At 40.0% G+C, this 21,801-nt stretch overlaps 5 non-coding genes across 5 annotated transcripts; all 5 read right to left on the reverse strand.

Annotated features, from left to right (window-relative positions):
• Window positions 1-1,323: 1,323 nt before the first annotated feature.
• Window positions 1,324-1,396, reverse strand: TRNAR-CCU (transfer RNA arginine (anticodon CCU)). Its single transcript has one exon. It is a non-coding gene; the product is annotated as a tRNA-Arg (tRNA).
• Window positions 1,397-8,155: 6,759 nt separating this feature from the next.
• TRNAR-CCU (transfer RNA arginine (anticodon CCU)) lies at window positions 8,156-8,228 on the reverse strand. Its single transcript has one exon. It is a non-coding gene; the product is annotated as a tRNA-Arg (tRNA).
• Window positions 8,229-12,715: 4,487 nt separating this feature from the next.
• On the reverse strand, window positions 12,716-12,788 carry TRNAR-CCU (transfer RNA arginine (anticodon CCU)). Its single transcript has one exon. It is a non-coding gene; the product is annotated as a tRNA-Arg (tRNA).
• A 4,486-nt stretch (window positions 12,789-17,274) lies between these two features.
• On the reverse strand, window positions 17,275-17,347 carry TRNAR-CCU (transfer RNA arginine (anticodon CCU)). Its single transcript has one exon. It is a non-coding gene; the product is annotated as a tRNA-Arg (tRNA).
• A 2,210-nt stretch (window positions 17,348-19,557) lies between these two features.
• TRNAR-CCU (transfer RNA arginine (anticodon CCU)) lies at window positions 19,558-19,630 on the reverse strand. The gene has a single exon. It is a non-coding gene; the product is annotated as a tRNA-Arg (tRNA).
• Between the last annotated feature and the right edge of the window lie 2,171 nt (window positions 19,631-21,801).

The raw sequence follows: 21,801 nt of genomic DNA on the forward strand, positions 1-21,801 counted from the left end.
CACATTTCTCCATTCCTATCCTAGCAGTGGAGAAAATGCTCTGCTGTGGTACTTGAACAGTTGGCGGAGTAAAGTTTGTTGGAATTGATTATTTTATCAACACGCTTCAGTGCTAATGTTGTTAAGAAGAAAGACCCTTAGGAAAATAGATAAACATCTCCAAAATACATCTTCTTCCACCCCAGAAAGAACTCAAACCCACAATCCCTTTGTGAGTATTTGACTGCCTTAGAATTAGGCCAACGGGGTTGCACAGGAGTGCTGTTAACCAATAGCTACAAACACTTTCTAAAAATACGACACATATTCTACATGCTTGTCGCTCCCACTCAGGTATAAAAGAAGTTCATATCACCTTTAAAGAGTCCCCAGCTGTGGTGATTAAAGTTTGAAATGGCTGCATTTAAGGGAACTAGTTAATCCATCATGCTTCAGTCCCACTGTTCTTACGAGTGAAGGACCTGGTGTGGCAGACTCCTACGATATAATTTGGCCATCTTGTTTGTTCTCAATATATGCACTCTTAAGGGAACAACAGGTAGTACTAACAAAGTATTACAATCTGCGCCAAATGTATGCTCTAGGTTTGGAAAATTAGAGTTGGGCAAGGCTAAAACTAAACGTCTGCCTTGGCCCTTAGTTGGCATGGCAAATTTTCAAAATAGAGAGAGGACAAGCATCCCAGGCAGTGTCCCAATATCTCTCTAATGTCCGTGTTGAAACCAAAGGTTGTTAAACAGGACATACAATCTACATCAACTAAAAGCAGACAAGTAAAGCTGCCTTTCACAGGTGTCCCATCAACTTCTCAGTCTAACAACACCCCGGGTGTTATGAAAAATCTATTTAACTGCCATCATTGAAACACCACCCTGCCCTCCCTAAACTCAGTTTGGTTTCTAAGACTAGGGGCCCAGCGATAGTAGCATAAAATAGGGTGCACTGTCTTCCCATCTGCTGCACTTTTTTTGAGAAATACTTCTTTATCAACATAGCAGTTTCACATGGTATTTTTAATTATTCAACAGTTTATACATTCAAGTGGTGAAATAAGTACATGTTTTAATGCTAAATGGGAGACTGCCTGCGAGTGCTATCCAAAGGAGGACATAAAAAATGTCTAGCCAGAAAGGTGGGTTGAAATCCCATTCTCCAGACTGGGCCCAAGAGTAGGATATGTAGGCAAATGTTTTTGAGTTCCAGCACTTGTGTTTTGAAGGTAGATTGATGTTCCATAGCTGCAAAGTCTATGTACAGCAAGGGCTGAATTGTGTGGTTTGTGCTTTGAAAATGTAAAAGTCAAGAGCTGAATGTACAGAGTTTCACCCCAGATGGGACTTGAACCCACAATCCCTGGCTTAGGAGGCCAGTGCCTTATCCATTAGGCCACTGGGGCCACGTAGATACTGCTCTCCCCTGTCCTCCAAATACAAGATTCACTCCCTATCATGTGGTCTCTACCGCAGTTTAAGTCTATGGAATCACTTATACAATACATTCACAACAAGCAATCCATGGATAACTCAGCTCTCTTTAAAGTCCTTACAACTATTCAAATATCTAATATACCCTCACCTGGAAGAACAACACAATGCGGACGCTAAACTCTCCTAACTTCACTTCACATGCCACAACAAAATGCCCACTGCTCGAGCCAGCAGGAAACATCATGGCAGCTCAAGGAATACAACTGCACTTGCAGTTCTAACAACATCAACCCGAACTAGCATTTCCTTCTTCTGATATACATATTTATAGACAGATTTTTAATGATCGGTGCTTAGCAGAAAGGAGATACTTATGGCAAAAGGTTTACTTTTTGCACACTGTAGATCATTACTGGAAAGATAGATTCTATCTGCATATTTACACATCATTTTTAATATGACTCAGAAATGTCATGCCTTTTTTTGAACAAATTATTACATGGTTTGTGAGAACGTCTAATTCAGCACTACAGCTTCTGCTTTCATTCTCCATGCCTGAAAACATAATCTTCCATATGAAACAACAAAAGACTAGGAATTTTTTGTTTTTTTTGAGTGATGGCATTGAAATGTGCAGTAAGAAATAAAGTACCTTTGTCATACATAAAAAGGATAACGCAAGTCACCTCCGAGTTCATTCACCCCACAGAGGAATTCTGTCTTCACCCACTTTCCTCTATGTGATCGCTAAGCTACTCCACAACTTGCAATACCTTTACAACATACGACAGGGTGTGTTTTATCCCACACATCCATTCAAACATATATCTTTTCTGCTCAGACATAAAACAAGCACATTTCTCCATTCCTATCCTAGCAATGGAGAAAATGCTCTGCTGTGGTACTTGAACAGGTGGCGGAGTAAAATTTGTTGGAATTGGTTTTTTTATCAGCACACTTCAGTGCTAATGTTGTTAAGAAGGAAGACCCTTAGGAAACTAGATAAACATCTCCAAAATACATCTTCTTCCACCCCAGAAAGAACTCAAACCCACAATCCCTTTGTGAGTATTTGACTGCCTTAGAATTAGGCCAACGGGGTTGCACAGGAGTGCTGTTAACCAATAGCTACAAACACTTTCTAAAAATACGACACATATTCTGCATGTTTGTCGCTCCCACTCAGGTATAAAAGAAGTTCATATCACCTTTAAAGAGTCCCCAGCTGTGGTGATTAAAGTTTGAAATGGCTGCATTTAAGGGAACTAGTTAATCCATCGTGCTTCAGTCCCACTGTTCTTACGAGTGAAGGACCTGGTGTGGCAGACTCCTACGATATAATTTGGCCATCTTGTTTGTTCACAATATATGCACTCTTAAGGGAACAACAGGTAGTACTAACAAAGTATTACAATCTGCGCCAAATGTATGCTCTAGGTTTGGAAAATTAGAGTTGGGCAAGGCTAAAACTAAACGTCTGCCTTGGCCCTTAGCTGGCATGGCAAATTTTCAAAATAGAGAGAGGACAAGCATCCAAGGCAGTGTCCCAATATCTTTCTAATGTCCTTGTTGAAACCAAAGGTTGTTAAACAGGACATACAATCTACATCAACTAAAAGCAGACAAGTAAAGCTGCCTTTCACAGGTGTCCCATCAACTTCTCAGTCTAACAACACCCCGGGTGTTTTGAAAAATCTATTTAACTGCCATCATTGAAACAACACCCTGCCCTCCCTAAACTCAGTTTGGTTTCTAAGACTAGGGGCCCAGCGATAGTAGCATAAAATAGGGTGCACTGTCTTCCCATCTGCTGCACTTTTTTTGAGAAATACTTCTTTATCAACATAGCAGTTTCACATGGTATTTTTTTATTATTCAACAGTTTATACATTCAAGTGGTGAAATAAGTACATGTTTTAATGCTAAATGGGAGACTGCCTGCGAGTGCTATCCAAAGGAGGACATAAAAAATGTCTAGCCAGAAAGGTGGGTTGAAATCCCATTCTCCAGACTGGGCCCAAGAGAAGGATATGTAGGCAAATGTTTTTGAGTTCCAGCACTTGTGTTTTGAAGGTAGATTGATGTTCCATAGCTGGAAAGTCTATGTAAAGCAAGGGCTGAATTGTGTGGTTTGTGCTTTGAAAATGTAAAAGTCAAGAGCTGAATGTACAGAGTTTCACCCCAGATGGGACTTGAACCCACAATCCCTGTCTTAGAAGGCCAGTGTCTTATCCATTAGGCCACTGGCGCCACGTTCATACTGCTCTCCCCTGTGCTCCAAATACAAGATCCACTCCCTATCATGTGGTCTCTACCGCAGTTTAAGTCTTTGGAATCACTTATACAATACATTCACAACAAGCAATCCATGGATAACTCCCCTCTCTTTAAAGTCCTTACAACTATTCAAATATCTAATATACCCTCACCTGGAGGAACAACACAATGCGGACGCTAAACTCTCCTAACTTCACTTCACATGTCACAACAAAATGCCCACTGCTCGAGCCAGCAGGAAACATCAAGGCAGCTCAAGGAATACAACTGCACTTGCAGTTCTAACAACATCAACCCGAACTAGCATTTCCTTCTTCTGATATACATATTTATAGAGAGATTTTTAATGATCGGTGCTTAGCAGAAAGGAGATACTTATGGCAAATGGTTTACTTTTTGCACACTGTAGATCATTACTGGAAAGATAGACTCTATTTACACATCATTTTTAATATGGCTCAGAAATGTCATGCCTTTTTTTGAACAAATTATTACATGGTTTGTGAGAACGTCTAATTCAGCACTACAGCTTCTGCTTTCATTCTCCATGCCTGAAAACATAATCTTCCATATGAAACAACAAAAGAATAGGATTTTTTTCTTTTTTTGAGTGATGGCATTGAAATGTGCAGTAAGAAATAAAGTACCTTTGTCATTCATAAAAAGGATAACGCAAGTCACCTCCGAGTTCATTCACCCCACAGAGGAATTCTGTCTTCACCCACTTTCCTCTATGTGATCACTAAGCTACTCCACAACTTGCAATACCTTTACAACATACGACAGGGTGTGTTTTATCCCACACATCCATTCAAACATATATCTTTTCTGCTCAGAGATAAAACAAGCACATTTCTCCATTCCTATCCTAGCAGTGGAGAAAATGCTCTGCTGTGGTACTTGAACAGTTGGCGGAGTAAAGTTTGTTGGAATTGATTATTTTATCAACACGCTTCAGTGCTAATGTTGTTAAGAAGGAAGACCCTTAGGAAACTAGATAAACATCTCCAAAATACATCTTCTTCCACCCCAGAAAGAACTCAAACCCACAATCCCTTTGTGAGTATTTAACTGCCTTAGAATTAGGCCAACGGGGTTGCACAGGAGTGCTGTTAACCAATAGCTACAAACACTTTCTAAAAATACGACACATATTCTACATGCTTGTCGCTCCCACTCAGGTATAAAAGAAGTTCATATCACCTTTAAAGAGTCCCCAGCTGTGGTGATTAAAGTTTGAAATGGCTGCATTTAAGGGAACTAGTTAATCCATCATGCTTCAGTCCCACTGTTCTTACGAGTGAAGGACCTGGTGTGGCAGACTCCTACGATATAATTTGGCCATCTTGTTTGTTCTCAATATATGCACTCTTAAGGGAACGACAGGTAGTACTAACAAAGTATTACAATCTACGCCAAATGTATGCTCTAGGTTTGGAAAATTAGAGTTAGGCAAGGCTAAAACTAAACGTCTGCCTTGGCCCTTAGTTGGCATGGCAAATTTTCAAAATAGAGAGAGGACAAGCATCCCAGGCAGTGTCCCAATATCTCTCTAATGTCCTTGTTGAAACCAAAGGTTGTTAAACAGGACATACAATCTACATCAACTAAAAGCAGACAAGTAAAGCTGCCTTTCACAGGTGTCCCATCAACTTCTCAGTCTAACAACACCCCGGGTGTTTTGAAAAATCTATTTAACTGCCATCATTGAAACAACACCCTGCCCTCCCTAAACTCAGTTTGCTATCTAAGACTAGGGGCCCAGCGATAGTAGCATAAAATAGGGTGCACTGTCTTCCCATCTGCTGCACTTTTTTTGAGAAATACTTCTTTATCAACATAGCAGTTTCACATGGTATTTTTAATTATTCAACAGTTTATACATTCAAGTGGTGAAATAAGTACATGTTTTAATGCTAAATGGGAGACTGCCTGCGAGTGCTATCCAAAGGAGGACATAAAAAATGTCTAGCCAGAAAGGTGGGTTGAAATCCCATTCTCCAGACTGGGCCCAAGAGTAGGATATGTAGGCAAATGTTTTTGAGTTCCAGCACTTGTGTTTTGAAGGTAGATTGATGTTCCATAGCTGCAAAGTCTATGTAAAGCAAGGGCTGAATTGTGTGGTTTGTGCATTGAAAATGTAAAAGTCAAGAGCTGAATGTACAGAGTTTCACCCCAGATGGGACTTGAACCCACAATCCGTGGCTTAGGAGGCCAGTGCCTTATCAATTAGGCCACTGGAGCCACGTTGATACTGCTCTCCAATGTCCTCCAAATACAAGATTCACTCCCTATCATGTGGTCTCTACCGCAGTTTAAGTCTATGGAATCACTTATACAATACATTCACAACAAGCAATCCATGGATAACTCCCCTCTCTTTAAAGTCCTTACAACTATTCAAATATCTAATATACCCTCACCTGGAAGAACAACACAATGCGGACGCTAAACTCTCCTAACTTCACTTCACATGTCACAACAAAATGCCCACTGCTCGAGCCAGCAGGAAACATCAAGGCAGCTCAAGGAATACAACTGCACTTGCAGTTCTAACAACATCAACCCGAACTAGCATTTCCTTCTTCTGATATACATATTTATAGAGAGATTTTTAATGATCGGTGCTTAGCAGAAAGGAGATACTTATGGCAAAAGGTTTACTTTTTGCACACTGTAGATCATTACTGGAAAGATAGACTCTATCTGCATATTTACACATCATTTTTAATATGACTCAGAAATGTCATGCCTTTTTTTGAACAAATTATTACATGGTTTGTGAGAACGTCTAATTCAGCACTACAGCTTCTGCTTTCATTCTCCATGCCTGAAAACATAATCTTCCATATGAAACAACAAAAGACTAGGAATTTTTTGTTTTTTTTGAGTGATGGCATTGAAATGTGCAGTAAGAAATAAAGTACCTTTGTCATACATAAAAAGGATAACGCAAGTCACCTCTGAGTTCATTCACTCCACAGAGGAATTTTGTCTTCACCCACTTTCCTCTATGTGATCACTAAGCTACTCCACAACTTGCAATACCTTTACAACATACGACAGGGTGTGTTTTATCCCACACATCCATTCAAACATATATCTTTTCTGCTCAGACATAAAACAAGCACATTTCTCCATTCCTATCCTAGCAGTGGAGAAAATGCTCTGCTGTGGTACTTGAACAGGTGGCGGAGTAAAGTTTGTTGGAATTCGTTTTTTTATCAGCACACTTCAGTGCTAATGTTGTTAAGAAGGAAGACCCTTAGGAAACTAGATAAACATCTCCAAAATACATCTTCTTCCACCCCAGAAAGAACTCAAACCCACAATCCCTTTGTGAGTATTTGACTGCCTTAGAATTAGGCCAACGGGGTTGCACAGGAGTGCTGTTAACCAATAGCTACAAACACTTTCTAAAAATACGACACATATTCTACATGTTTGTCGCTCCCACTCAGGTATAAAAGAAGTTCATATCACCTTTAAAGAGTCCCCAGCTGTGGTGATTAAAGTTTGAAATGGCTGCATTTAAGGGAACTAGTTAATCCATCATGCTTCAGTCCCACTGTTCTTACGAGTGAAGGACCTGGTGTGGCAGACTCCTACGATATAATTTGGCCATCTTGTTTGTTCTCAATATATGCACTCTTAAGGGAACAACAGGTAGTACTAACAAAGTATTACAATCTGCGCCAAATGTATGCTCTAGGTTTGGAAAATTAGAGTTGGGCAAGGCTAAAACTAAACGTCTGCCTTGGCCCTTAGTTGGCATGGCAAATTTTAAAAATAGAGAGAGGACAAGCATCCCAGGCAGTGTCCCAATATCTCTCTAATGTCCTTGTTGAAACCAAAGGTTGTTAAACAGGACATACAATCTACATCAACTAAAAGCAGACAAGTAAAGCTGCCTTTCACAGGTGTCCCATCAACTTCTCAGTCTAACAACACCCCGGGTGTTTTGAAAAATCTATTTAACTGCCATCATTGAAACAACACCCTGCCCTCCCTAAACTCAGTTTGGTTTCTAAGACTAGGGGCCCAGCGATAGTAGCATAAAATAGGGTGCACTGTCTTCCCATCTGCTGCACTTTTTTTGAGAAATACTTCTTTATCAACATAGCAGTTTCACATGGTATTTTTAATTATCCAACAGTTTATACATTCAAGTGGTGAAATAAGTACATGTTTTAATGCTGAATGGGAGACTGCCTGCGAGTGCTATCCAAAGGAGGACATAAAAAATGTCTAGCCAGAAAGGTGGGTTGAAATCCCATTCTCCAGACTGGGCCCAAGAGAAGGATATGTAGGCAAATGTTTTTGAGTTCCAGCACTTGTGTTTTGAAGGTAGATTGATGTTCCATAGCTGCAAAGTCTATGTAAAGCAAGGGCTGAATTGTGTGGTTTGTGCTTTGAAAATGTAAAAGTCAAGAGCTGAATGTAAAGAGTTTCACCCCAGATGGGACTTGCACCCACAATCCCTGGCTTAGGAGGCCAGTGCCTTATCCATTAGGCCACTGGGGCCACGTTGATACTGCTCTCCCCTGTGCTCCAAATACAAGATCCACTCACTATCATGTGGTCTCTACCGCAGTTTAAGTCTATGGAATCACATATACAATACATTCACAACAAGCAATCCATGGATAACTCCCCTCTCTTTAAAGTCCTTACAACTATTCAAATATCTAATATACCCTCACCTGGAAGAACAACACAATGCGGACGCTAAACTCTCCTAACTTCACTTCACATGTCACAACAAAATGCCCACTGCTCGAGCCAGCAGGAAACATCAAGGCAGCTCAAGGAATACAACTGCACTTGCAGTTCTAGCAACATCAACCCGAACTAGCATTTCCTTCTTCTGATATACATATTTATAGAGAGATTTTTAATGATCGGTGCTTAGCAGAAAGGAGATACTTATGGCAAAAGGTTTACTTTTTGCACACTGTAGATCATTACTGGAAAGATAGACTCTATCTGAATATTTACACATCATTTTTAATATGACTCAGAAATGTCATGCCTTTTTTTGAACAAATTATTACATGGTTTGTGAGAACGTCTAATTCAGCACTACAGCTTCTGCTTTCATTCTCCATGCCTGAAAACATAATCTTCCATATGAAACAACAAAAGACTAGGAATTTTTTGTTTTTTGTGAGTGATTGCATTGAAATGTGCAGTAAGAAATAAAGTACCTTTGTCATACATAAAAAGGATAATGCAAGTCACCTCCGAGTTCATTCACCCCACAGAGGAATTCTGTCTTCACCCACTTTCCTCTATGTGATCACTAAGCTACTCCACAACTTGCAATACCTTTACAACATACGACAGGGTGTGTTTTATCCCACACATCCATTCAAACATATATCTTTTCTGCTCAGACATAAAACAAGCACATTTCTCCATTCCTATCCTAGCAGTGGAGAAAATGCTCTGCTGTGGTACTTGAACAGGTGGCGGAGTAACGTTTGTTGGAATTGGTTATTTTATCAGCACGCTTCAGTGCTAATGTTGTTAAGAAGGAAGACGCTTAGGAAACTAGATAAACATGTCCAAAATACATCTTCTTCCACCCCAGAAAGAACTCAAACCCACAATCCCTTTGTGAGTATTTGACTGCCTTACCCATTAGGCCAACGGGGTTGCACAGGAGTGCTGTTAACCAATAGCTACAAACACTTTCTAAAAATACGACACATATTCTACATGTTTGTCGCTCCCACTCAGGTATAAAAGACGTTCATATCACCTTTAAAGAGTCCCCAGCTGTGGTGATTAAAGTTTGAAATGGCTGCATTTAAGGGAACTAGTTAATCCATCATGCTTCAGTCCCACTGTTCTTACGAGTGAAGGACCTGGTGTGGCAGACTCCTACGATATAATTTGGCCATCTTGTTTGTTCACAATATATGCACTCTTAAGGGAACAACAGGTAGTACTAACAAAGTATTACAATCTGCGCCAAATGTATGCTCTAGGTTTGGAATATTAGAGTTGGGCAAGGCTAAAACTAAACGTCTGCCTTGGCCCTTAGTTGGCATGGCAAATTTTCAAAATAGAGAGAGGACAAGCATCCCAGGCAGTGTCCCAATATCTCTCTAATGTCCTTGTTGAAATCAAAGGTTGTTAAACAGGACATACAATCTACATCAACTAAAAGCAGACAAGTAAAGCTGCCTTTCACAGGTGTCCCATCAACTTCTCAGTCTAACAACACCCCGGGTGTTTTGAAAAATCTATTTAACTGCCATAATTGAAACACCACCCTGCCCTCCCTAAACTCAGTTTGGTTTCTAAGACTAGGGGCCCAGCGATAGTATCATAAAATAGGGTGCACTGTCTTCCCATCTGCTGCACTTTTTTTGAGAAATACTTCTTTATCAACATAGCAGTTTCACATGGTATTTTTAATTATTCAACAGTTTATACATTCAAGTGGTGAAATAAGTACATGTTTTAATGCTAAATGGGAGACTGCCTGTGAGTGCTATCCAAAGGAGGACATAAAAAATGTCTAGCCAGAAAGGTGGGTTGAAATCCCATTCTCCAGACTGGGCCCAAGAGTAGGATCTGTAGGCAAATGTTTTTGAGTTCCAGCACTTGTGTTTTGAAGGTAGATTGATGTTCCATAGCTGCAAAGTCTATGTAAAGCAAGGGCTGAATTGTGTGGTTTGTGCTTTGAAAATGTAAAAATTAAGTGCTGAACGTACAGAGTTTCACCCCAGATGGGACTTGAACCCACAATCCCTGGCCTAGAAGGTCAGTGCCTTAGGCATTAGGCCACTGGGGCCACATTGATACTGCTCTCCCCTGTCCTCCAAATACAAGATCCACTCCCTATCATGTGGTCTCTACCGCAGTTTAAGTCTATGGAATCACTTATACAATACATTCACAACAAGCAATCCATGGATAACTCCCCTCTCTTTAAAGTCCTTAAAACTATTCAAATATCTAATATACCCTCACCTGGAAAAACAACACAATGCGGACACTAAACTCTCCTAACTTCACTTCACATGTCACAACAAAATGCCCACTGCTCGAGCCAGCAGGAAACATCATGGCAGCTCAAGGAATACAACTGCACTTGCAGTTCTAACAACATCAACCCGAACTAGCATTCCCTTCTTCTGATATACATATTTATAGAGTGATTTTTAATGATCGGTGCTTAGCAGAAAGGAGATTCTTATGGCAAAAGGTTTACTTTTTGCACACTGTAGATCATTACTGGAAAGATAGACTCTATCTGCATATTTACACATCATTTTTAATATGACTCAGAAATGTCATGCCTTTTTTTGAACAAATTATTACATGGTTTGTGAGAACGTCTAATTCAGCACTACAGCTTTTGCTTTCATTCTCCATGCCTGAAAACATAATCTTCCATATGAAACAACAAGAGACTAGGAATTTTTTGTTTTTTTTTAAAGATGGCATTGAAATGTGCAGTGAGAAATAAAGTACCTTTGTCATACATAAAAAGGATACCGCAAGTCACCTCCGAGTTCATTCACCCCACAGAGGAATTCTGTCTTCACCCACTTTCCTCTATGTGATCACTAAGCTACTCCACAACTTGCAATACCTTTACAACATACGACAGGGTGTGTTTTATCCCACACATCCATTCAAACATATATCTTTTCTGCTGAGACATAAAACAAGCATATTTCTCCATTCCTATCCTAGCAGTGGAGAAAATGCTCTGCTGTGGTACTTGAACAGGTGGCGGAGTAAAGTTTGTTGGAATTGGTTATTTTATCAGCACGCTTCAGTGCTAATGTTGTTAAGAAGGAAGACCCTTAGGAAACTAGATAAACAACTCCAAAATACATCTTCTTCCACCCCAGAAAGAACTCAAACCCACAATCCCTTTGTGAGTATTTGACTGCCTTAGAATTAGGCCAACAGGGTTGCACAGGAGTGCTGTTAACCAATAGCTACAAACACTTTCTAAAAATACGACACATATTCTACATGTTTGTCGCTCCCACTCAGGTATAAAAGAAGTTCATATCACCTTTATAGAGTCCCCAGCTCTGGTGATTAAAGTTTGAAATGGCTGCATTTAAGGGAACTAGTTAATCCATCATGCTTCAGTCCCACTGTTCTTACGAGTGAAGGACCTGGTGTGGAAGACTCCTACGATATAATTTGGCCATCTTGTTTGTTCTCAATATATGCACTCTTAAGGGAACAACAGGTAGTACTAACAAAGTATTACAATCTGCGCCAAATGTATGCTCTAGGTTTGGAAAATTAGAGTTGGGCAAGGCTAAAACCAAACGTCTGCTTTGGCCCTTAGTTGGCATGGCAAATTTTCAAAATAGAGAGAGGACAAGCATCCCAGGCAGTGTCCCAATATCTCTCTAATGTCCTTGGTGAAACCAAAGGTTGTTAAACAGGACATACAATCTACATCAACTAAAAGCAGACAAGTAAAGCTGCCTTTCACAGGTGTCCCATCAACTTCTCAGTCTAACAACACCCCGGGTGTTTTGAAAAATCTATTTAACTGCCATCATTGAAACACCACCCTGCCTTCCCTAAACTCAGTTTGGTTTCTAAGACTAGGGGCCCAGCGATAGTAGCATAAAATAGGGTGCACTGTCTTCCCATCTGCTGCACTTTTTCGAGAAATACTTCTTTATCAACATAGTAGTTTCACATGGTATTTTTAATTATTCAACAGTTTATACATTCAAGTGGTGAAATAAGTACATGTTTTAATGCTAAATGGGAGACTGCCTGTGAGTGCTATCCAAAGGAGGACATAAAAAATGTCTAGCCAGAAAGGTGGGTTGAAATCCCATTCTCCAGACTGGGCCCAAGAGTAGGATCTGTAGGCAAATGTTTTTGAGTTCCAGCACTTGTGTTTTGAAGGTAGATTGATGTTCCATAGCTGCAAAGTGTATGTAAAGCAAGGGCTGAATTGTGTGGTTTGTGCTTTGAAAATGTAAAAGTCAAGAGCTGAATGTACAGAGTTTCACCCCAGATGGGACTTGAACCCACAATCCCTGGCTTAGGAGGCCAGTGCCTAATCCATTAGGCCACTGGAGCCACGTTGATACTGCTCTCCACTGTCCTCCAAATACAAGATTCACTCCCTATCATGTGGTCTCTACTGCAGTTTAAGTCTATGGAATCACTTATACAATACATTCACAACAAGCAATCCATGGATAACTCCCCTCTCTTTAAAGTCCTTACAACTATTCAAATATCTAATATACCCTCACCTGGAAGAACAACACAATGCGGACGCTAAACTCTCCTAACTTCACTTCACATGTCACAACAAAATGCCCACTGCTCGAGCCAGCAGGAAACATCAAGGCAGCTCAAGGAATACAACTGCACTTGCAGTTCTAACAACATCAACCCGAACTAGCATTTCCTTCTTCTGATATACATATTTATAGAGAGATTTTTAATGATCGGTGCTTAGCAGAAAGGAGATACTTATGGCAAAAGGTTTACTTTTTGCACACTGTAGATCATTACTGGAAAGATAGACTCTATCTGCATATTTACACATCATTTTTAATATGACTCAGAAATGTCATGCCTTTTTTTGAACAAATTATTACATGGTTTGTGAGAACGTCTAATTCAGCACTATAGCTTCTGCTTTCATTCTCCATGCCTGAAAACATAATCTTCCATATGAAACAACAAAAGACTAGGAATTTTTTGTTTTTTTTGAGTGATGGCATTGAAATGTGCAGTAAGAAATAAAGTACCTTTGTCATACATAAAAAGGATAACGCAAGTCACCTCCGAGTTCATTCACCCCACAGAGGAATTCTGTCTTCACCCACTTTCCTCTATGTGATCACTAAGCTACTCCACAACTTGCAATACCTTTACAACATACGACAGGGTGAGTTTTATCCCACACATCCATTAAAACATATATCTTTTCTGCTGAGACATAAAACAAGCACATTTCTCCATTCCTATCCTAGCAGTGGAGAAAATGCTCTGCTGTGGTACTTGAACAGGTGGCGGAGTAAAGTTTGTTGGAATTGGTTATTTTATCAGCACGCTTCAGTGCTAATGTTGTTAAGAAGGAAGACCCTTAGGAAACTAGATAAACATCTCCAAAATACATCTTCTTCCACCCCAGAAAGAACTCAAACCCACAATCCCTTTGCGAGTATTTGACTGCCTTAGAATTAGGCCAACGGGGTTGCACAGGAGTGCTGTTAACCAATAGCTACAAACACTTTCTAAAAATACGACACATATTCTACATGTTTGTCGCTCCCACTCAGGTATAAAAGAAGTTCATATCACCTTTAAAGAGTCCCCAGCTGTGGTGATTAAAGTTTGAAATGGCTGCATTTAAGGGAACTAGTTAATCCATCATGCTTCAGTCCCACTGTTCTTACGAGTGAAGGACCTAGTGTGGCAGACTCCTACGATATAATTTGGCCATCTTGTTTGTTCTCAATATATGCACTCTTAAGGGAACAACAGGTAGTACTAACAAAGTATTACAATCTGCGCCAAATGTATGCTCTAGGTTTGGAAAATTAGAGTTGGGCAAGGCTAAAACTAAACGTCTGCCTTGGCCCTTAGTTGGCATGACAAATTTTCAAAATAGAGAGAGGACAAGCATCCCAGGCAGTGTCCCAATATCTCTCTAATGTCCTTGTTGAAACCAAAGGTTGTTAAACAGGGCATACAATCTACATCAACTAAAAGCAGACAAGTAAAGCTGCCTTTCACAGGTGTCCCATCAACTTCTCAGTCTAACAACACCCCGGGTGTTTTGAAAAATCTATTTAACTGCCATCATTGAAACACCACCCTGCCCTCCCTAAACTCAGTTTGTTTTCTAAGACTAGGGGCCCAGCGATAGTAGCATAAAATAGGGTGCACTGTCTTCCCATCTGCTGCACTTTTTTCGAAAAATACTTCTTTATCAACATAGCAGTTTCACATGGTATTTTTAATTATTCAACAGTTTATACATTCAAGTGGTGAAATAAGTACATGTTTTAATGCTAAATGGGAGACTGCCTGCGAGTGCTATCCAAAGGAGGACATAAAAAATGTCTAGCCAGAAAGGTGGGTTGAAATCCCATTCTCCAGACTGGGCCCAAGAGTAGGATATGTAGGCAAATGTTTTTGAGTTCCAGCACTTGTGTTTTGAAGGTAGATTGATGTTCCATAGCTGCAAAGTCTATGTAAAGCAAGGGCTGAATTGTGTGGTTTGTGCTTTGAAAATGTAAAAGTCAAGAGCTTAATGTACAGAGTTTCACCCCAGACGGGACTTGAAGCCACAATCCCTGGCTTAGGAGGCCAGTGACTTATCCATTAGGCCACTGAGACCACGTAGATACTGCTCTCCCCTGTCCTCCAAATACAAGATTCACTCCCTATCATGTGGTCTCTACCGCAGTTTAAGTCTATGGAATCACTTATACAATACATTCACAACAAGCAATCCATGGATAACTCCCCTCTCTTTAAAGTCCTTACAACTATTCAAATATCTAATATACCCTCACCTGGAAGAACAACACAATGCGGACGCTAAACTCTCCTAACTTCACTTCACATGTCACAACAAAATGCCCCCTGCTCGAGCCAGCAGGAAACATCATGGCAGCTCAAGGAATACAACTGCACTTGCAGTTCTAACAACATCAACCCGAACTAGCATTTCCCTCTTCTGATATACATATTTATAGAGAGATTTTTAATGATCGGTGCTTAGCAGAAAGGAGATACTTATGGCAAAAGGTTTACTTTTTGCACACTGTAGATCATTACTGGAAAGATAGACTCTATCTGCATATTTACACATCATTTTTAATATGACTCAGAAATGTCATGCCTTTTTTTGAACAAATTATTACATGGTTTGTGAGAACGTCTAATTCAGCACTACAGCTTCTGCTTTCATTCTCCATGCCTGAAAACATAATCTTCCATATGAAACAACAAAAGACTAGGATTTTTTTGTTTTTTGTGAGTGATGGCATTGAAATGTGCAGTAAGAAATAAAGTACCTTTGTCATACATAAAAAGGATTACGCAAGTCACCTCCGAGTTCATTCACCCCACAGAGGAATTCTGTCTTCACCCACTTTCCTCTATGTGATCACTAAGCTACTCCACAACTTGCAATACCTTTACAACATACGGCAGGGTGTGTTTTATCCCACAAATCCATTCAAACATATATCTTTTCTGCTCAGACATAAAACAAGCACATTTCTCCATTCCTATCCTAGCAGTGGAGAAAATGCTCTGCTGTGGTACTTGAACAGGTGGCGGAGTAAAGTTTGTTGGAATTGGTTATTTTATCAGCACGCTTCAGTGCTAATGTTGTTAAGAAGGAAGACCCTTAGGAAACTAGATAAACATCTCCAAAATACATCTTCTTCCACCCCAGAAAGAACTCAAACCCACAATCCCTTTGTGAGTATTTGACTGCCTTAGAATTAGGCCAACGGGGTTGCACAGGAGTGCTGTTAACCAATAGTTACAAACACTTTCTAAAAATACGACACATATTCTACATGTTTGTCGCTCCCACTCAGGTATAAAAGAAGTTCATATCACCTTTAAGGAGTCCCCAGCTGTGGTGATTAAAGCTTGAAATGGCTGCATTTAAGGGAACTAGTTAATCCATCATGCTTCAGTCCCACTGTTCTTAGGAGTAAAGGACCTGGTGTGGCAGACTCCTACGATATAATTTGGCCATCTTGTTTGTTCTCAATATATGCACTCTTAAGGGAACAACAGGTAGTACTAACAAAGTATTACAATCTGCGCCAAATGTATGCTCTAGGTTTGAAAAATTAGAGTTGGGCAATGCTAAAACTAAACGTCTGCCTTGGCCCTTAGTTGGCATGGCAAATTTTCAAAATAGAGAGAGGACAAGCATCCCAGGCAGTGTCCCAATATCTCTCTAATGTCCTTGTTGAAACCAAAGGTTGTTAAACAGGATATACAATCTACATCAACTAAAAGCAGACAAGTAAAGCTGCCTTTCACAGGTGTCCCATCAACTTCTCAGTCTAACAACACCCCGGGTGTTTTGAAAAATCTATTTAACTGCCATCATTGAAACACCACCTGCCCTCCCTAAACTCAGTTTGGTTTCTAAGACTAGGGGCCCAGCGATAGTAGCATAAAATAGGGTGCACTGTCTTCCCATCTGCTGCACTTTTTTTGAGAAATACTTCTTTATCAACATAGCAGTTTCACATGGTATTTTTAATTATTCAACAGTTTATACATTCAAGTGGTGAAATAAGTACATGTTTTAATGCTAAATGGGAGACTGCCAGCGAGTGCTATCCAAAGGAGGACATAAAAAATGTCTAGCCAGAAAGGTGGGTTGAAATCCCATTCTCCAGACTAGGCCCAAGAGTAGGATATGTAGGCAAATGTTTTTGAGTTCCAGCACTTGTGTTTTGAAGGTAGATTGATGTTCCATAGCTGCAAAGTCTATGTAAAGCAAGGGCTGAATTGTGTGGTTTGTGCTTTGAAAATGTAAAAGTCAAAAGCTGAATGTACAGAGTTTCACCCCAGGTGGGACTTGAACCCACAATCCCTGGCTTAGGAGGCCAGTGCCTTATCCATTAGGCCACTGGGGCCACGTTGATACTGCTCTCCCCTGTCCTCCAAATACAAGATCCACTCCCTATCATGTGGTCTCTACTGCAGTTTAAGTCAATGGAATCACTTGTACAATACATTCACAGCAAGCAATCCATGGATAACTCCCCTCTCTTTAAAGTCCTTACAACTATTCAAATATCTAATATACCCTCACCTGGAAGAACAACACATTGCGGACGCTAAACTCTCCTAACTTCACTTCACATGTTACAACAAAATGCCCACTGCTCGAGCCAGCAGGAAACATCAAGGCAGCTCAAGGAATACAACTGCACTTGCAGTTCTAACAACATCAACCCGAACTAGCATTTCCTTCTTCTGATATACATATTTATAGAGAGATTTTTAATGATCGGTGCTTAGCAGAAAGGAGATACTTATGGCAAAAGGTTTTCTTTTTGCACACTGTAGATCATTACTGGAAAGATAGACTCTATCTGCATATTTACACATCATTTTTAATATGACTCAGAAATGTCATGCCTTTTTTTGAACAAATTATAACATGGTTTGTGAGAACGTCTAATTCAGCACTACAGCTTCTGCTTTCATTCTCCATGCCTAAAAAAACATAATCTTCCATATGAAACAACAAAAGACTAGGAATTTTTTTTTTTTTTTTAGTAATGGCATTGAAATGTGCAGTAAGAAATAAAGTACCTTTGTCATACATAAAAAGTATAACGCAAGTCACCTCCGAGTTCATTCACCCCACAGAGGAATTCTGTCTTCACCCACTTTCCTCTATGTGATCACTAAGCTACTCCACAACTTGCAATACCTTTACAACATACGACAGGGTGTGTTTTATCCCACACATCCATTCAAACATATATCTTTTCTGCTGAGACATAAAACAAGCACATTTCTCCATTCCTATCCTAGCAGTGGAGAAAATGCTCTGCTGTGGTACTTGAACAGGTGGCGGAGTAAAGTTTGTTGGAATTGGTTATTTTATCAGCACGCTTCAGTGCTAATGTTGTTAAGAAGGAAAACCTTTAGGAAACTAGATAAACATCTCCAAAATACATCTTCTTCCACCCCAGAAAGAACTCAAACCCACAATCCCTTTGTGAGTATTTGACTGCCTTAGAATTAGGCCAACGGGGTTGCACAGGAGTGCTGTTAACCAATAGCTACAAACACTTTCTAAAAATACGACACATATTCTACATGTTTGTCGCTCCCACTCAGGTATAAAAGAAGTTCATATCACCTTTAAAGAGTCCCCAGCTGTGGTGATTAAAGTTTGAAATGGCTGCATTTATGGGAACTAGTTAATCCATCATGCTTCAGTCCCACTGTTCTTACGAGGGAAGGACCTGGTGTGGCAGACTCCTACGATATAATTTGGTCATCTGGTTTGTTCACAATATATGCACTCTTAAGGGAACAACAGGTAGTACTAACAAAGTATTACAATCAACGCCAAATGTATGCTCTAGGTTTGGAAAATTAGAGTTGGGCAAGGCTAAAACTAAACGTCTGCCTTGGCCCTTAGTTGGCATGGCAAATTTTCAAAATAGAGGAGGGACAAGCATCCCAGGCAGTGTCCCAATATCTCTCTAATGTCCTTGTTGAAACCAAAGGTTGTTAAACAGGACATACAATCTACATCAACTAAAAGCAGACAAGTAGGGCTGCCTTTCACAGGTGTCCCTTCAACTTCTCAGTCTAACAACACCCCGGGTGTTTTGAAAAATCTGTTTAACTGCCATCATTGAAACACCACCCTGCCCTCACTAAACTCAGTTTGGTTTCTAAGACTAGGGGCCCAGCGATAGTATCACAAAATAGGGTGCACTGTCTTCCCATCTGCTGCACTTTTTTCCAAGAAATACTTCTTTATCAACATAGCAGTTTCACATGGTATTTTTAATTATTCAACAGTTTATAGATTCAAGTGGTGAAATAAGTACATGTTTTAATGCTAAATGGGAGACTGCCTGCGAGTGCTATCCAAAGGAGGACATAAAAAATGTCTAGCCAGAAAGGTGGGTTTAAATCCCATTCTCCAGACTGGGCCCAAGAGTAGGATATGTAGGCAAATGTTTTTGAGTTCCAGCACTTGAGTTTTGAAGGTAGATTGATGTTCCATAGCTGCAAAGTCTATGTAAAGCAAGGGCTGAGTTGTGTGGTTTGTGCTTTGAAAATGTAAAAGTCAGGAGCTGAATGTACAGAGTTTCACCCCAGATGGGACTTGAACCCACAATCCCTGGTTTAGGAGGCCAGTGCCTTATCCATTAGGCCACTGGGGCCACGTTAATACTGTTCTCCCCTGTCCTTCAAATACAAGATCCACTCCCTATCATGTGGTCTCTACCGCAGTTTAAGTCTATGGAATCACTTATACAATACATTCACAACAAGCAATCCATGGATAACTCCCCTCTCTTTAAAGTCCTTACAACTATTCAAATATCTAATATACCCTCACCTGGAAGAACAACACAATGCGGACGCTAAACTCTCCTAACTTCACTTCACATGTCACAACAAAATGCCCACTGCTCGAGCCAGCAGGAAACATCAAAGCAGCTCAAGGAATACAACTGCACTTGCAGTTCTAACAACATCAACCCGAACTAGCATTTCCTTCTTCTGATATACATATTTATAGAGAGATTTTTAATGATCGGTGCTTAGCAGAAAGGAGATACTTATGGCAAAAGGTTTACTTTTTGCACACTGTAGATCATTACTGGAAAGATAGACTCTATCTGCATATTTACACATCATTTTTAATATGACTCAGAAATGTCATGCCTTTTTTTGAACAAATTATTACATGGTTTGTGAGAACGTCTAATTCAGCACTACAGCTTCTGCTTTCATTCTCCATGCCTGAAAACATAATCTTCCATATGAAACAACAAAAGAGTAGGAATTTTTTGTTTTTTTTGAGTGATGGAATTGAAATGTGCAGTAAGAAATAAAGTATCTTTGTCATACATAAAAAGGATAACGCAAGACACCTCCGAGTTCATTCACCCCACAGAGGAATTCTGTCTTCACCCACTTTCCTCTATGTGATCACTAAGCTACTCCACAACTTGCAATACCTTTACAACATACGACAGGGTGTGTTTTATCCCACACATCCATTCAAACATATATCTTTTCTGCTCAGACATAAAACAAGCACATTTCTCCATTCCTATCCTAGCAGTGGAGAAAATGCTCTGCTGTGGTACTTGAACAGGTGGCGGAGTAAAGTTTGTTGGAATTGGTTATTTTATCAGCACGCTTCAGTGCTAATGTTGTTAAGAAGGAAGACGCTTAGGAAACTAGATAAACATGTCCAAAATACATCTTCTTCCACCCCAGAAAGAACTCAAACCCACAATCCCTTTGTGAGTATTTGACTGCCTTACCCATTAGGCCAACGGGGTTGCACAGGAGTGCTGTTAACCAATAGCTACAAACACTTTCTAAAAATACGACACATATTCTACATGTTTGTCGCTCCCACTCAGGTATAAAAGAAGTTCATATCACCTTTAAAGAGTCCCCAGCTGTGGTGATTAAAGTTTGAAATGGCTGCATTTAAGGGAACTAGTTAATCCATCATGCTTCAGTCCCACTGTTCTTACGAGTGAAGGACCTGGTGTGGCAGACTCCTACGATATAATTTGGCCATCTTGTTTGTTCACAATATATGCACTCTTAAGGGAACAACAGGTAGTACTAACAAAGTATTACAATCTGCGCCAAATGTATGCTCTAGGTTTGGAATATTAGAGTTGGGCAAGGCTAAAACTAAACGTCTGCCTTGGCCCTTAGTTGGCATGGCAAATTTTCAAAATAGAGAGAGGACAAGCATCCCAGGCAGTGTCCCAATATCTCTCTAATGTCCTTGTTGAAATCAAAGGTTGTTAAACAGGACATACAATCTACATCAACTAAAAGCAGACAAGTAAAGCTGCCTTTCACAGGTGTCCCATCAACTTCTCAGTCTAACAACACCCCAGGTGTTTTGAAAAATCTATTTAACTGCCATAATTGTAACACCACCCTGCCCTCCCTAAACTCAGTTTGGTTTCTAAGACTAGGGGCCCAGCGATAGTATCATAAAATAGGGTGCACTGTCTTCCCATCTGCTGCACTTTTTTTGAGAAATACTTCTTTATCAACATAGCAGTTTCACATGGTATTTTTAATTATTCAACAGTTTATACATTCAAGTGGTGAAATAAGTACATGTTTTAATGCTAAATGGGAGACTGCCTGTGAGTGCTATCCAAAGGAGGACATAAAAAATGTCTAGCCAGAAAGGTGGGTTGAAATCCCATTCTCCAGACTGGGCCCAAGAGTAGGATCTGTAGGCAAATGTTTTTGATTTCCAGCACTTGTGTTTTGAAGGTAGATTGATGTTCCATAGCTGCAAAGTCTATGTAAAGCAAGGGCTGAATTGTGTGGTTTGTGCTTT

The sequence above is a fragment of the Pleurodeles waltl genome, chromosome 7 (genome assembly GCF_031143425.1).
Source record: "Pleurodeles waltl isolate 20211129_DDA chromosome 7, aPleWal1.hap1.20221129, whole genome shotgun sequence".
Lineage (NCBI taxonomy): Eukaryota > Metazoa > Chordata > Amphibia > Caudata > Salamandridae > Pleurodeles > Pleurodeles waltl.